Source organism: Stomoxys calcitrans, chromosome 1 (assembly GCF_963082655.1).
Source record: "Stomoxys calcitrans chromosome 1, idStoCalc2.1, whole genome shotgun sequence".
NCBI lineage: Eukaryota > Metazoa > Arthropoda > Insecta > Diptera > Muscidae > Stomoxys > Stomoxys calcitrans.
Window position 1 is genome coordinate 149,830,515 of NC_081552.1, and position 15,706 is coordinate 149,846,220.

At 40.4% G+C, this 15,706-nt stretch overlaps 1 protein-coding gene across 1 annotated transcript in view; it reads right to left on the bottom strand.

Moving 5' to 3' along the window:
• The window catches only part of LOC106090082 (four and a half LIM domains protein 2), a 579,753-nt gene extending 565,071 nt beyond the window's left edge, over positions 1-14,682 (bottom strand). Inside the window, exon 1 of the mRNA XM_059361321.1 lies at positions 14,667-14,682. The gene's annotated coding sequence lies outside the window, so the exon portion shown is untranslated. The remainder of the gene's footprint in view (positions 1-14,666) is intronic.
• Between the last annotated feature and the right edge of the window lie 1,024 nt (positions 14,683-15,706).

The window sequence follows — 15,706 nt, forward strand, 5'->3', positions numbered from 1 at the left end:
ATGGTGGTTGTGCGGCTCAAAATCATTCTATCCTGTCAAAGGAATGATTTACTCTGGGAAATTGCCTCACCAGGCACGAAAGGTGAATCAAGGGCAGAATGTTGTACTTAAGCTTTCGAAGAGCTATACAATACAAGTCGCACAATTTATGCTGAAAATTTGTTTACAACTTTGGATTTGGCGCGTACTTCGATCAGGAAGAAAACCGCATATGTTGGAACAGTGCGCTCGAATAAGACAGTTGTGCCTCGGGAATTCCAAATAAAATCATACGCATCCTGTCAACAGCACATTGTCTGGCTTCAACGTAGGTAATATAGCACTATGTTCATATGTGCCCAAGAAGAACAAAGCGATCATTTTTCTGTCTGTCTTTCTGTCTTGCGGTGTGGACATGCAAACTGAAAAAAAAAGCCGGCTGTTATAACCCTGATGACTACTTTACTGTCCGTAAAGTGGTCATCCGAAGCTTACGCCCTTTATGCGTAGGCTTTGGATGCATCAAGTTTACTGATGGCAGTCCTCTTACTCCCGTATGGCCCGACACCCAAGCGATGTGTATGGTGCCATCCGAAGAGGAGGCGTTAAACCGGTTCTTAGACTCTGTAGGTCTGTTGGTGAATCGCAGGTAGAGCATAAGCTGTTGGTGGAGTTGCGTTTTCAACCGGGTGCCGTGACCCATAGATCGGAAGGAGTCTTAGGTAGTGATCCGCTCCTAACCAAGCAGGTAAACTTGTATGTGGGATCAAATTGGTACTCATGTGTGGGTTACCACAAAAGTTTAAATTTTTCATTTTATATCAGCAGGCAGTGTTTGCTGATATCAGCAGATTTATTTTTCTGGGTGTACGCAAAACGCGGTTAACAAAGCAGCCAACGTCGTGCATACATAGACAAGGTTTTGAAAATGTGCTCTTGCAGAACCCTCAGCAAATTCAATTAGTTAATTTTTATTATAATAAATAATAAATAAACAACAAGAGCAACATAGCGGCCAAATAATTTCAAGTGCAAGTAGACCGACCCACACCAAACAACGATACATCATTAAGTATGCGAAAATAATTCAAGTTGTTCTTGTTGACTGGATGCATGTGTAGGGTTAGTTTCGCCGATAACAGAACCCACACCCATTCAAATGGTGAAAAGTTATACCCCACAACAATCCGAACCACAACACCGACAATGGCATTATCAATTTTTTTTGCGTTAGACTTTTGCGCCGGCTCTGTATGATGGGTCGTTTCTATCAATTAATACCCCCAAAGTTGTTTACTGCCCATTCAAAGTTACAGCTATGAAAGCCACCAACCCCAACACAGAACACCACTAAGCGCTACAAAAATTCGTAATAACGATCACATTACAAATGCGTGCGCGAGTTATGTAGACAAACGGAGTAGCCAAACGTTCGCCAAAACATTCGAGCTGTAAGTGTATCGTCACCAAGCACTTGGCGTAGTTGGGCTCCATGTGATTGTGTGCTGCACAGTGGATTGTCGGTTTCGACACCTCTAAACCGCAGACAAGCATGCCATCGACACCATGTCGTAAGTTAGCCATGAGTGGCGCCTAAACACTCATCTGGAATGTCACAGGCTAAAGGTGGTGTTTTGGTGATTGGTTGTGGGAAGCCAATCTCGATTTTGCCCCACCACTATAGTACAGTGGGTTTTCTGTTACACCATTCCTTTACCGTAGCGGAATTCTAAAACGCTCTAGCCGTGTCTATCCCTATAAGATGGGAAATGTCATAGCGCTGCAATCTTCAAACATAAAACCATTGAGATAGCCTTTGGGCCTTATAGGTTATTTACCTTTTGTCCATAATCTCGAGCGCGGACTGATTGGAACAGATGAGTTGTGTTATTCTTTCGAATATCTCGAAGGCGCAAAATAATATTATTATTTATCCTTTATAAGCAGGCTTATAAAACATTATTTTCCACGTAGGCAAAAAGTCTCAATAATTCTTAATTCCGGTTTAACTCGAATGGTGTTTCGAATAGAAACCGCCCTACATGAAACCACTGTGTGGCTCGTGTGCGTTCTTCCACGAGTGGACTTTAATATTAAAATAAAACAATAACAGAAAAATAAAATCATATTTGTTGTCTAAATACTTAAACGCTTCATAAAAGTAAAACAGAAAAAAACGAAGGCATAAAAACTGTTTAAGCGTCAGATGGTTGGTAGCTGGTAGCAGCTATCGTTACGCTGTTGGCGCTGAATAAATGTTGGCTTTGGTGTTTTTTTTTTTTTGTTTTTGTTTTTTTGTGACATTTAATGTCTGGTGGAGGGAATGTGTGTGTCCAATCATTTCCATGGCTGCTAAAGAGACGTCTGCCGTCCGAGGGCATTACGTCATGGTTAAAGTAAACGAACGGCGCGCCACTGGGTTTTGCGAAAACCAAAAACAGAATTTTTGCGAAGCTTTTGCAAAACAGAATGTGGGCTCTCCAAATTTGCCGGCAACTGAATTTGTTTATGTGTATGTCCTACTTGACCAGTGGGGAGTGTGCAAAGCACTTCGCCCTTCATCATACGAGTGGACAGACAGACAACTGATTGAAAGCAACAAGTCTACCTGTATTGAGTTTCACCAAGTCTTGCCAATATTTTCAAATTACAGGTAGTTGCAGTACCCACAAGATTAGAATTGTTGGCTTGCGAAATTCTGCGATGGCGGTATCATACCCCGTGTGTTAGAACAATGAGGGGAAAGGGGTTCCAATTTAGTAGCAACTTAAAGTAGGTCAAATCGTCCTGGTTTCTCAGGAACAACTGAAGCTAATCAATTGATTGGTGCTCTAATGGTTATTTCGATTCCGAAAAAAAATGTTACACTTATACGGGACAACATTTTGCATACGTCGCCCAGCCCACTCATGGTGTTAGACTTATTACATTTGCAATCGAAGATATATATCTTCTTATATTTATATAAAAATCAATTTGTGTTTGTTTGTGTGTTCCTTATAGACTCAGACGGCTGACGGCTGAACCGATTTTCTTGTACCATCACAGATGGTACATATTGACCCCGTGGTGAATATAGGCTACTACATTTTTTGATATCTGAAGGGGAGGGGCGGACCCTCCCCCTTACCATAATTTTCAGAAACGCCAGAACTCGGAGATGGGTGGTGCGATTTAAGCGAAATTTTGTGTGCTTTCATATAGTACCCTAAAAATAAAAATTTGGTATCCAAATTTCGGAAGGGGTACCTAGGGGGGCCGCCCCACCCTAAAACCTACCAAACATATATTCACACCGATCACGACAATATAGTATTTAGGATAAGAAAACGTATCTGATATCCAATTGTCGGACCAAGTGCTAGGGGGACCACCCCAAGCCCCAAACCCCCTTAAATCAGACATATTTATCGATCTAGCAATATGGGGCTCAAATGACAGGTATTTACGAGTAGAATACGAATCTGATATCCAAATGTGAGACCACGTTTCTGGGAGTCCACCTCTTCCCCAAAACACCCCCGAACAGGACTTATTTACTGACCATGGTAATATGGGGCTTAAATAAAAGTTATTTGAGTGTAGAATTCGAATCTGATGTCAAAATATGGGACCAAGTGTTTGGGGGGCCGCCTCTCCCCAAAAACATCCCCCAATGGGGACAAATTCACGACCATAGCAATATGGGGCTCAAATGAAAGGTCTTTGGAAGTACAGCACGAATCTGATATCAATATTCGAGAAAAGTGTTTATGGGGCCACCCCAACCCCACAACACCACCCAACTAGGAAGTATTTGCTGACTATTGCAACATGAGGCTCAAATAAGAGGGTTTTTAGAGTAGAACACAAGCCCGATATATATTTTCAAGGCCAACTCACTGAGTGGCCGTCCATTCCTCAAAACACCCCCCAAGCCGGTCATGTTTGCCGACTATGGAAATATGGGGCTCAAATTAAAGGTATGTGGGAATATACCACATATCTGATATCAACAATGGGGGCCAACTGTCTAGCGGACGTTCCACCACCATAACAACCCCCAAATAGGACGTATTTGCTCACCAAGACAATTTGGGTCTTAAAGAGAGTGAACCTAATATTCATAGTTTTTAGGGCCAATACCCCAAACCGGACATATTTGCTGACTTTTGCAATAAGGAGTTTAAATGAGATTAGATAACGAATTTGATATCTAGTTTTGAAGCAAATGGCAATATGGGGTTCAAATAAATGATATATAGATATATGAGAATAGAGCACGTTGCTGATATATTTTCAGGGCTTAGAATTTGGGGGACCACCCCACTCGCAAAACACCCCTAAATCGGTCATATTTACCGACCATGACAATGTGGGGCTTAAATGAAAGGTATTGGGGGTCGAGCAAGAATTGATACCCACTTTCGGGACCAATTTTCTGGGGGTTAACCCCTTTCCCAAAATACCCCACAAACAGCAATTTTTTACTAACCATCGCAATATGGGGCTCAATTTAGAGGTATTTGGGAATAGAATACAAATTTGCTATTCAAATGTAGGACCATGTATTTAAGGCATCACCCCTTCTCCAAAACACCCCCAAAGGGTAAACATTTTTCGACCATGCCAATATGTGCCTCAAATGAAAGGTATTTGGAGATTAGAAAACGAATTTGATAACTAATTTTGGGACCAAGTGTTTGGGCGACGCCTCATCCTGTAAACTCCCCTCAAAACCTATGGCAATATGGGGTTTAAATAAATGGTATTTTAGAGAAGAGAACGATGCTGATATTTTTTCAGGATCAAGTGCCTGGGGGACCAGCTCACCCCCGAAAACACAACTAAATCAGACATCATGAGAATAACGAGCTGAAATAAAGTATTTTAAGAATGGAGTACACCTTACATCCAAACTTAAATTCGTAGACCAATAAAGATCATGTGTGATTCATATAAAGGCACTTATATTGTTAAACTGTTTGTCAGGCGATATACTATTTTCGTAGCATGGTATTTCACTAAAAGCTCTTTAATTGTCGAAAATAAATATTCCAAGAAAACTTTTGTTCCATATAAAGTAAAAGGCGCAGCGGAGCGGGCCCGGGTCAGCTAGTATATATATATATATATGTCCATATATATTTTTGTTTCAACCAAATAATACGATAAAAATCGCATCTTCGTCTTCTAATGAAGAAATTTCTAGCAATGCATCTAATGCAAATTTTGCTTATGACAAACTTCTCACATATCAATGAGTGCAGTCCGATTAAAGTTTAAGCTCAATGATAATGGGCCTCCTTTTTATAGCCTATTCCGAACGGCGTACAGCAGTGCGACACCTCTTTGGAGAGAAGTTTTACATGGCATAGTACCTCACAAATGTTGCTAGCATTAGGAGGGGATACCGTTAGTTAAATGAAACGTGTTCATTTTTTCCAGTTTACCCACCGCCGAAGGTGGGTATAAAACACATCGAAATATTCATTTCCGAACCTATAAAGTATATATGTTCTTGGTCCTCGTAAAAGTCTTAGACGATCTAGCTATGTTCGCTCGTCCGTCTGTCTGTTGAAATAACGTTACAGTCTATAGAAAAGGCCGTGCGTTCGGCCGGACCGAATGTTATATACCCTTCACCATGGCTTGCATTTGTCAAGTTCTTTGCCCGATATTTCTTTATAGGCAAACAAAGGATAATGGATAAGAACTGCTATGCTATTGGAGCTTTACCAAGTTATGAACCGATTGGGGCCTTACTTGTCCCAAGTTATGAATTGGAAGTCATTGTGCAAAATTTCAACCAAATCAGATAATAATTGCGCCCTGTAGAGGCTCAAGAAGTATAATCGGGAGATCGGTTTATATCATAGCTATATCAGATTATGAACCCATTTAGACCATACTTAGCACAGTCGTTGACAGTTAAAACAAAACGCTTCATGCTAAATATCAGCCAAATCGGATAATAAAGGGTGATTTTTTTGAGGTTAGGATTTTCATGCATTAGTATTTGACAGATCACGTGGGATTTCAGACATGGTGTCAAAGAGAAAGATGCTCAGTATGCTTTGACATTTCATCATGAATAGACTTACTAACGAGCAACGCTTGCAAATCATTGAATTTTATTACCAAAATCAGTGTTCGGTTCGAAATGTGTTCATTCACCGTTCAGCGATGAGGCTCATTTCTGGTTGAATGGCTACGTAAATAAGCAAAATTGCCGCACTTGGAGTGAAGAGCAACCAGAAGCCGTTCAAGAACTGCCCATGCATCCCGAAAAATGCACTGTTTGGTGTGGTTTGTACGCTGGTGGAATCATTGGACCGTATTTTTTCAAAGATGCTGTTGGACGCAACGTTACGGTGAATGAACACATTTCGAACCGAACACTGATTTTGGTAATAAAATTCAATGATTTGCAAGCGTTGCTCGTTAGTAAGTCTATTCATGATGAAATGTCAAAGCATACTGAGCATCTTTCTCTTTGACACCATGTCTGAAATCCCACGTGATCTGTCAAATACTAATGCATGAAAATCCTAACCTCAAAAAAATCACCCTTTAATTGCACCCTCTAGTGGCTCAAGAAGTCAAGATCCGAGGTCTGTTTGTATAGCAACTACACCAAGTTTTGAACCGATTTGGACCATACTTAGCACAGCTATTGGAAGTTATAACAAAACACCTCATACGCCTCTAGAAGCTCAAGAAGTCAAGATCTCAGATCGTTTTATATGACAGCCATATCAAAAAGTGGACCGATATTACCCATTTACAATCCCAACTGACCTACACCAATAGGAAGAACTCGTGCAAATTTTCAAGTACCCAGCTTTTTTCCTTCGAAAGTTAGCGCGACTTCGACAGACAGACGGGCAGGGCTAAATCGACTTAGAATGTCAAGACGATCATACTTTGTTGGGTCTCAGATAAATATTTTGATGTGCTACAAACGGAATGTCGAAATTAGTATACCCCTTATCCTGAAACTATGCACAGATACTTTTTTGTCCATAGGCAGGTTCGAACATGGGCTGTGTCGGACTATATCTTGATGTAGCCGCCCGATTTAGAGTCTAAGGCTCATAAAAGCTTTATTTATTATTCGATTTGGCTGAAATTTGCCACAATGATTTGTGTTAAGATCCCCGTCATCCGTGCTAAATCTGGTTCAAATCGGTCTATACTTAATATAGCCCCCATATATGTACCGATCTCCCGATTTAGGATCTTAGGTTCATGAAAGCTGCATTTATTAGCCGATTTCGCTGAAATTTAAGTGAACTGTGTTCAGCCCTACAACGTCCATGCCGAGCCCTACAACGTCCATGGATTACTTCGTATCCTCGAATATTTGGGTACAGCCCCCATATAGACCCCATCTCCTGATTGAAGGTCTTTTAACCATAAATAGAGTATTTATTTCCTGCATTTGCGAAAATTAAGTACAATTAGCTATGTTAAAACCCCAAATATGGTTCAGGTCGGATAATATTTGGATATAGCTGCTATAGATAGCGATCTCCCGGTTTACGGTCTTCAACCCATATAAGACTTTTTTATTACCAGATTATGCTGACATGAATTGTGGCGAGTTTTGTCCAGATCGGACCTTATTTCGATAGAGTTGCAATAGGTTCAGTATCGTGCATTTTTTACCACATTTTAACGAAATATTATTTATATAGGGTTGCCCAAAAAGTAATTGCGGATTTTTCATATAGTCGGCGTTGACAAATTTTTTCACAGCTTGTGACTCTGTAATTGCATTCTTTCTTCTGTCAGTTATCAGCTTCTACTTTTAGCTTGCTTTAGAAAAAAAGTGTAAAAAAAGTATATCTGATTAAAGTTCATTCTAAGTTTTATTAAAAATGCATTTACTTTCTTTTAAAAAATCCGCAATTACTTTTTGGGCAACCCAATATTTACCCGAGGCGGTGGGCATCTAAAGTTCGGCCCGGCCGAACTTAATGCCTTTTTACTTGTTATATGTATCATTTTTATATGAGTATTTTGTCGCTTTTCCTAAACATTCAACAAATGTTGCCTTCTTCTACTTAAACAAAATTTGCTTGAATGGTGGCTAACCTAACCACAGTTAACCTAAATATTGGCGTTCACGAATGTCCTAAATATTCAGTGAACGCCGTTATTTTGGTGAAGGTGCCAGTGAAACGATAGCAGGTGATTTAACGTGTGACATTCTACACCGTAGACGGAACGGTGGAACTATGTGCGAAATGCAACATTTTTCCGCTCTCAGTAGGCAACACCATGACGAAGGAAAACTACACACGGTGGTGGGGTTACATTTTTTGGACAAACGAACACAAAATTTCGATTTCAGTGCGACATGTCTAAAAATTACAAGAGTTTTTTGCACAATAGAAATCACCATAAGATTGGCAATAATTACAGTGTTTTTTAAAACTTCTCACATATTAATAAGTGTTGCATGATTAAAGTTCAAGCTCAAGCTCTTAATTGTATGCAATGTGGAGATAAAACACATTTCTCTCAAAGGGATCCAGGAAATCTCACTAAACAACACCGATTTTGCTATTCAATTCGTAAGACGTGAGCATACCAAGGGGTGGCATAAGACCGACCTAGCCTTTGAATAAGGTTGATTTTACAGATCCAGACAACGATATGATGTAAGCAAAACTTTCATTCCAATAAAATGGAACGTCGATATCAGCATTTTTTTGTATTCTGCATTTTAAACCGCTTTTTCCCCAGTCCCGAAGCGTTCAATATTTATATACAAGAAAGCTCGTTGGGCAGAGCTCAATGATTTTTTTTTCAGCATTTCAATTGGAAACTTTGTTTGTCTTGTCTTGACGAGGACATACATGCTGCAACTGAAATGATAGAGAAAGTAATTTCATATGGCATTAAGTTATACATTCCAACTAGAATGATATCGGTTAAGACTAACGGCAAAAGTTAGTTTAACCAAGCTTGCCGAGATGCTGTCATTGGCGAATTGGCGAACAAAAATCCCAGTACTGAACGGCAAGAACTTCGAGTGCCAGAAGACTTTGTCACGAACATTTTCCACGCGAACCACGTCTACGTGCCAAAGTTATTGCTTCTCCAAGAGGAAGCAAGAGCTTCTGGTCATTTGTTAAAAGAGTTAATGGCAACTCCTTGACTATACCAACTCTTTTTAAAAGATGACCAAATATTCACTGACCCGGTTGGTAAGGCTAACCCAGGGGCTGAAATGTTCGCGGGGAATTCTTCCCTGCCGGTTAGTTCTCAACCAACACCTGCTATCGAGAATGTCTCGAGTTTGATGCCTCAAATATATTTCCAAATACGAGGAGTCAGAAGGGTTCTTGCGAATCACGGCGTAAATATATTCCCGGGAACGGATGGTATATCGACACTTGTAAGTGTTCTTCGACGCATGCTCGTCCACTACGCAATCTTTTCAACCTTACGGCGTCTTTCCAGCGTGTTGGAAGGTTGCGAACGTTCAGCCCATACCCACGAAGGGCCAGGCGAATAACCCTGCGAATTACCCACCAATTGCAATTTACTTGGCGCTTTCCAAGTTTATGGAAAACATGGTTTACCGCCATCTTATGAAGTATCTTGAATCCAATGACCTTCTCAGCGATAGACCTATGGTTTCCGCAAAAATCACTCTTCGGTGATGGCATTTTTGTCGAAACGTTAGAGTCGCTCTATCCACCAGTTCGGTGAAAGCAAGGTCGTGGCTATATCCAGAGCCACGACCTCCAATGCATTTGATAGAGTCTGGCATGGCGCACATATATCAAAGCTTAACGCCTTTGGAGGCGTTAATGACTTCTCTCGATTTCTAACAAGCTTTCTCGATAACTGCACCGAGAACCTAGCTTTGTAGCAATTGTCGGTATCGCATGCCACATAAAAAAAAGTTGGCTAGAAACACACGCACGTGTACGATAGAGTGAGAGATGCGCCTACGTTGTAGTAAGCGTTCAGTGGGTGTGATTTTTAATTTGATCGACGGTGTGTTGTTTGCAAATGAACACCACCATATGAAGCCGTAGCAAGCAGAGGAATGAGACATCAAGTTTTGTTGAGCGGCATAGATATACTCCTTTATTTTTTGCACTTGCTTTTTTAATTACTTTTATCAGAGACGTTCGTACTGTCTGTCACCGTCTGTTCAAAATTGACAGAATTGCATCCATTTTTTCTTTACCCAAATCATTACAAAGCACGCAAATTAATTTTGACTCTCATACATTTGAACGGTAGCTGTGTGGGTGTGTCGTCAATTCAGTAACGGGCAATGTGAGCCTTTTGCAGTATAGCTCAAAATGTAAAATACGGCCAGCAATCATTTTATGTTCATCAGCAGGTGTACTACATGGCTCTGTCGTTTCTTCGTCTCTTTTTCTCATTTTCATTGACAATTTATTGAGCCAGACTTCGAATCCAGTCGAATGTCATTCGTACTCATTCGACCGTAAACCAAGTCTTCGGGAAATTGGAAGGAAAGTGGGGTCGAATGAACAGAGTAGTTTTTAATGCACGGAAGATGCAGTGTTGTTTGGTGTTAAACAAACGATTCGTTGACCCAATGCGATTACCATTATCTATCGACGGTATAGATGTTGAACAGTGAGACTCCCTTGATGTTCTGGGCATGAAGTTACTATGTGATGTCCGGTCAAACCATGTTTTTGAAATTTCGAAAGAAACATTAAAGTGTTTCTTAAGCGGTGCAAGAATTATTTCACTCCGTCCGACCTCCTCAATATCTACCTACATCAGGTCGAAGATGGAATATAATTGACATGTTTGGGCTGGAGCTTGTAAATCATCTTTGGAACTTCAGGATCGCGTTCAGAGAAGAACGCTGATGTTCATTGGCGACGGTAGGGTCTCCAAAGACATTGGCCTTCTTATTCCTGATGTAAGGATGTTCGTCAGAAATTCTAAACTCTCTAGAAACTCACACCCGTTTCTTATTGATTGGCCAGCTGACCGGACCACGCACTATAGAGAGAATTATTTTTTTCTCGAACTGTTCGTGTGTGAAATCGGTTTCCTGTCAATATCTTTCTACCTGGCTATGACACTCAGAAATTTAAAAGAGATGTCAAGAAACACTACTTCCTCTTTCCCCTTCCAATTCGTAACTTTCCATTTGACAACGGAATGAAATGCATACTAGAGGTGTGCACGTTAGTCGTGAGTTGCCGTATCCCGTGATCATGGGTGACCGTGATTGAATTTAAATTCTTTGTGCGTGAGTGAGAAAAATCCTGCTCACGATTCACGAGAAAATCACGACTGACGAGAAAATCTCGACTCACAAGACGCTCACAGCTCAAGAGAAAATCACTACAAGCCGTTAAGAAAAATCGAAAAACAAGTAAGAACGTGTTAAATTCGGCCGTGCCGATGTTACGATACCCATCACCATGGATAAAATAACCATCCTCTTTTATAACAACTTCTGGTCTGGATCATATTTGATTCAGGTCCCGACAACTCTTATACAAGTCACAGTTTCAGCGAAATCGGACAAAAAAATCCGCTTTTTATGGGATTAAGACCCTAAATCGGCATGGCTGCTATATCTGAATATAGGCTTATCTGAACCATATTTAAGTCGGATATCGGGAGGCTTTAATCAACTCACTGTTTAAAATTTCAGCGAAATCGGATAACAATTGTGGCTTTTGTTATCTCACGACCTTTAATCAGAAGATCACTCTGAATCATATTTGAGTCGGATATAGGGAACCTTAAAACGACTCACTGATTCAAATTACAGCGTAATCGGAAAATAATTGTGGCTTTTATAGGCATATCGGTCTAAATGGCAGCTGTATGTAAATATGGTCCGATATGGGCCTTATTCGGTTTGAATATCGGGGCCCCCAGTACAACTTCCTGTTTCAAATTTCACTGAAATGGACAAAAAATATGGCTTTTACAGGCTACAGACCCTAAATCGCCAGATCGGTCTATATGGCAGTTTTCTCCAAATAGAGTCCGATTTGGCCAATTCACGAACTTAACCTGCGTATAGAAGAAATACGAGTCCGTGCAAAATTTCACCTCAATATCTATACTTTTAAAGACTATAGCGTGATTACAACTGACGGATAGGCACACGGGCATCGTTAAATCGTCTTAGAGTTTTACGACGATCAGAAATATATATACTTTGTAGGGTCGGAAATGGATATTTGGACCCTATGGTGGTGGGTGTAAAAAACACAATTTTTTACATGCGTCTCAAATTATACGGTATTTGCATACCCTCCACCATAGCATGGGGGTATACTAATTTCGTCATTCTGTTTGTAACTATTGGAAATATTCGTCTGAGACCCCATAAAGTATATATATTCTTGATCGTCGTGTCATTTTAAGTCGATCTAGCCATGTCCGTCCGTCCATCTGCCTGTCTGTCGAAAGCACGCTAACTTTCGAAGGAGTAAAGCTAGACGCTTGAAATTTTGCACAAATACTTTTTAATAGTGTAGGTCGGTTGGGATTGTAAATGGACCAAATCGGTCCACGTTTTGATATAGCTGCCATATAAACCGATCTTGGGTCTTGACTTCTTGAGCCTCTAGAGGGCGCAATTCTTATCCGATTTGGTTGAAATTTTGCATGACGTGTTTCGTTATGACTCCCAACAACAGTGACAAGTATGGATGAAATCGGTGCATAACCTGAGATAGCTGTCATATAAACCGATCTTTGGTCTTGACTTCTTGAGCCTTTAGAGGGCGCAAATCCTATCCGATATAGCTGAAATTGTGCATGGCGTGGTTCGTTATGACATTCAACAACTGTGCAAAATATGCTTCAAATCGGTCCATAACCTGATATAGATGCCACAGAAACCGATCTTGGGTCTTGACTTCTTGGGTCTCTAGAGAGCGCAATTCTTATCCGATTTGAATGAATTTTTGCACGATATCCAACGATTTTGATATCCAACAACTGTGCCAAGTATGGTTTAAATCGGTTCATAACCTGATATAGCTGTCATAAAAACAGATCTGGGGACTTGACTTCTTGAGCTTCTAGAGATCGCAATTCCTATCCGATTTGGCTGAAATTTTTCATGACGTATTTTATTCTTACATTCAACAACTGTGTCAAATAAGGTTCAAATCGGTTCTAACCTGATATAGCTGCCATATAAACCGAGGTCGCAATTATTATCCGATTTGCCTGAAATTTTATACGACGAATCCTCTCATGACCATCAACATACGTGTTTATTATGGTCTGAAGCGGTCTATAGCCTGATACAGCTCCCGTATAAATCGATCTCTCTATTTTACTTCTTGAGCCCCCTAAGGGCGCAATTCTTATTCGAATTGGCTGACATTTTGCACAGGTCTGCAACATATAATTTAATTGTGGTCCAAACCGGACCATATCTTGATATCGCTCTAATAGCAGAGCAAATCTTTTCTTTTGTCCTTTTTTGCCTAAGAAGAGATGACGGGAAAAGAACTCGAGAATGCGATCCATGGTGGAATGCGATCCATGGATTCGGCCCGGCAGAACTTGGCACGCTTTTTTCCTATGAATTCAGGCACGCTGTCAGAAACCATTTCTGTCTAAAGATGCTTAAAATTGAGAAGAGCAAACAAGTGGTTGTTCAGGGGTGAAACATTTTACACATTAATACACGTATTTTAAAATACGGCATAATTTAAGACGCTTGGAAAATAAATATTATTCGTTTCATGAAAATATATATTTTTAACCGTGAGTTGTGAGTGCCTGGTGACATCAAAGTATCTCGTGAGTCGTTAGTGTCTCATGAGTTGTGAGTGCCTGTTGACATCAAAGTATCTCGTGAGTCGTTAGTGTATCATGAGTCGTGAGTAGTAATTTTTTTGGTAGGTCGTGAGTGTCCCGCGAGTCGTCATTGTCTCGTGAGACGTGAGTATCTCGTGAATTGTGAGTCTCTCGTGAGTGTTTCGTGAGTCGTGATTCTTCTCGTGAGTCGTACGTGAGTACAATCTGATCTCCCGAGGAGCCGAAAGCTGTAATACCACCAAAAAGAGATCCCCGCTCCCAAATAGCTCGGGAAGATCCAGTCTGAGAGCGAAAAAGTCCGATCGACTGCTATGTCTCTTACAAAGAAGCCACCGTCAACTCTGATGAGAAAGATGATCGCTAAAAAAGGTAATGAGCCACCTTCTTATACAGAAGCCAGAAAGAACAATAGGCACAAGCTGATGTACGAATTAATTGGCACAATTAATGCTTCCGGTAAAATCCCGAAAGACAACCAATCAAGGGTCGAGGTACTGGATTACGAGCAGATCCTGCAAGAGGTGCAGAACCCTAAAGTGGGACCACCTAGGCTGATCATGAGCTGCGAGTTCAATAGAAATTTCGTGAGATCGTGAAAAGACGAGACCAATACTGGGAAAGAGAGTGTTGAAAGAAGATCCATAGGACCTACGGCACCCACCCGGGACATAAAAAGTGATAGTCTAGGCCGCGGCAACATGACCCCAATAATGCCTTTCGGCTTTATTTCTAATAAAAGAATATTTTCTCATGGAACAACAAGAAAATTTAAAGAATATTTATTCATGCTACAATAATTCTTAAGCATTACCCAAATGGCTGTTAAGTAACAAAAAATAAATTAAAAAATAAAGCAGGAAATTGTCGAAATCAACAAATCAAAGAGGACTTACCGTTTCGGAGAAATCATCACGTGAACGTCGTGATAAGGTTGAATGATTGTTGTTCTGGTGATTGTAGTTATGCTGCTGTTGCTGCTGCTGCAATTGGTAACTGAGATGATGACTCATGGTATCCTTGGTCGGTGACATTTTTGACAGTGAAAAAATGTTGCTGGATTTTAATGTTTAATTGAATTTCGATGAAAAAACCTGGCAATCTAGAAATGACAACAAAAATATACCACAAAATGAAAAGCCGCAAAGGATCATGAAAAATGCCAAACTCCTCCATAAGAAAAAAACACATCCACACATTGCCAAAAGAAATGTGAACCGCTTTTACAACATGGAATAGGATCATAATTTTGTCGTGACTGATGTATTTTAGGGGTCCTAAAGTAACCAATTTTGCCTATACGACGAAGGATGGTGCGGTTTTCAAGGCAAGACTCCCGTAACAGCTGAGAGTCCATGTTTTCTTGTTGGATATAGCCATCAAGTCCATTCCATTCAATTTAAGGAAAAGGGATATTTTTTTTGTACCACATAACTTTAAGACCATTTGTTTTTATCCATTTACAGTTTACCCCCCTCCCGACTGCAGCTAGTGCTTCATTGGATCCCAAAGTCCTACCTCCTGCATAAGTTCCGTTCCGTTTGGTACTATACAAATAACACAACTTAACTTGGTTTTCACCCACAGTGATGGGAAAACCCAAACAAACCGTCAAAAATCGACAGCACAGTGATTATATTAAATTATTTAACTTAATTCACCCACACCACTAATACGCCATCTCTTAAAGTGCATATTTATGTTAATTCACACAAAATTTTAATGATTTTCACACGATTTTCACTTCTCACATAACAAAGAGGGGGAAACCTCTCACATTCAAGTTAAAGCTCAACGATAAGGGATCCCATTTTTATCGCCGAGCCCGAACGGCGTGCCGCGGGACGACACCACTTTGGCAAGAAGTTTTTACATGGCTGCTGTGCCAATATGGCCATCGTTGACATTGTTTCCTCGCTAGGATTCGAACCTCGTC